The following is a 2552-nucleotide window of genomic DNA, read 5'->3' as shown; positions in this document are numbered from 1 at the left end:
ACTGGTAACTGGCGAATGACCCGCGTGATGTTTTGCTCCATGGCCAAGATCGTAAAGGGGATAGTAGTATAGGCTTTAGACTTTATATATCCACAGACAGACAGTCGCCGAGATCATGAGCTTCAATATCAGACATTAAATAGTTGCTTACCATGGCGTGAAAGCGGTCGTCATTGACGGTTACGTTCTCACCGATATCATTTTTGAAAAACTATGGAGCGATGATTTCACGAGCCCACAAACCACACCAAACCATTATTTTCTCTAGGTGAAATGGTAGTTATTCAATCTCTTCGTCCCAAATGCAGTAATTTTACTTGTTTACACATCCATTTAGCCAGAAATCAGCTTCGTCGTTGAACAAAATCTGGCTCGAAAACGTTTGGAGCTTCTTGGAACTCTTCAAGAGCCCATAGAGCGAAGCGCTGCCGCTTGGAAAGATCGGTCGGCTTCAGTCTTTGCACAAAACTGCATTTTGTACGCTCTCAATTTAAGATCTCGACAAAAAATGCGCTAAGTCGTTCCATACGTCAGTTCGAGTTGCTATGAACGGCGCTGTATTGACTCTCCACGGTCTTCGTGTCCAATAATGAATGCTGGGTCTCAAGATGGGTGATGGTGTTGCGAATAGTACGCTCAGTAGGCTAATTATGTTGAACGTAAGTTGAAAGAATGGCCCGAAACACATTTTTTACAGAACGTGAATTTTCGTAATAAAATTGAACGGTTTTTAAACGTTGATTAGGCGTAAGACTTTCCATGAAGAAATGCCAAACAACAGGGAACAAAAAGAACATGACAGATTTACACGACTCACCTCCGATCTGTCAAACAAAGGCTATTGAGAAATATACCTCTAATACAGAGTACACATTAAACATCATAAGTTCCCCAACACCAGCACGGAGGGACCATCAAACTCATTTTCAACAAATTTCTTACAAAATTGTAACCACCAATCGGTAGAAGTCTGCCATTTCTTCTAACTGCTGTCCCCATTTACACGTAACTCCACACTCTTTTTAGCATTTTTCCGAAAACTTTTAGTCCACGCGAAGACGACGAGGGTGCATCGGGTTGGATTGGGTGTTAGACATGCACGTACGCATTGTCGCGTATTATTCACAGGTGTGCTCGCTGTCGCACCATTTTTTCTCTCACAATCAATAATATTACACGCGAGTGTAAATCTTTGGCACCACTTATACCTGTAACCGGAATCACCTACAAACCAACGCATCCACCTAGGAAGCTTCAAGGAAGCTGTTGCTGCAGCTCCTTCCGCCACTTGAAGTCCTTATCGCTTTCAGTTTTGTTACACATAACATACAACTGTAAATATGTAGAACGTACGTTTGCATGTACGATATATTTGCGTGTGTATATAAGTATATGTATGTGTATCTGTAGTGTCGTGCACTCTCGAGTAGTTGCAAATATTTTCCCGGCATTGAGTTCTCGAGCAGACTAATTTTTATTTTTCAGTCACGTAGCAAACGTGTTTGACAAAATATCATCTATTTAACATTGCAATGTGTCAAGACAGATGGCGCTGCCGTCGCCATTGTCATTTAAAACGTGTACTTACCTTCACTGAAAGGAGCACAAAGCGTTGGGGTGCCGTGAAGGAATGAATGAATGTTACTAAACGCCAGCATTAACCAAGGGAAGTACCGTAATTACACAAAGCAAATGTTAAGTAGGAAATATGTTGCTTCACTACACTCACATAAGTATTTTGGAATACAAGAACTTTTAAATATTACACACATACAGATATTTATGTTTGTATAGTCGTTGATCTCATGCTGCTGGATTTTTTAAGGCCCTGAAGTGTAGATGAAGCATACGTGTTTTTTAAGACACATGATTTATGTACTCTACTATATATCTATATATATAAAAAGAAATTTATTTGTATAAACATATGCAAAATTAAACCGCAAATACAATCCCTCGGATTCTTATACCGACAAAAAGGTTTTCGCCTTTATTCGTATAATAAAATTTTCACTTTATTGAATAGATTATTATATAAATATTAGTATGAAATATATACCACACCAACGCATGGCCACATCCACTAGTAATATATAATATGAAAAGTCTTATACCTATAATTGTGCATCCAAAAACAAAGTTCCTTGAATACAAACAGAGGAACGGGTTTTAAAATATTTATGAAGCTGCCGAGTTTATGCAAAAATTAATAAAAAGATTCAAACTCGACATCTGCAATGATTTTTCCCAGCACTAGTTCGATAAAGCAACAATCACAACACCCCTGCTCTTCTTCAAAAGGAAACATATTTTTTCCGCACCCAAAGTCTTATGAATTTAAGTATTAAGGAGATCTAAATCTATCTATTCTATATCGACAAAAATTTCATCCGAATGGGACAAGAACTGATAAGCTGGAAATGTTGCCGATCGAATAACTATTTTCTTTGTAAATTGAAAATCCTGCTTTATGTCCAAGAGTAAACCTATCAAAATGCATTTTTTCCAACGGTCCGGCCTTGCTAGATGAACAATTTATTAGAACATACACT

The sequence above is a fragment of the Bactrocera tryoni genome, chromosome 1 (genome assembly GCF_016617805.1).
Source record: "Bactrocera tryoni isolate S06 chromosome 1, CSIRO_BtryS06_freeze2, whole genome shotgun sequence".
Taxonomy (NCBI): Eukaryota; Metazoa; Arthropoda; class Insecta; order Diptera; family Tephritidae; genus Bactrocera; species Bactrocera tryoni.
This window is presented reverse-complemented; position numbering follows the sequence as displayed.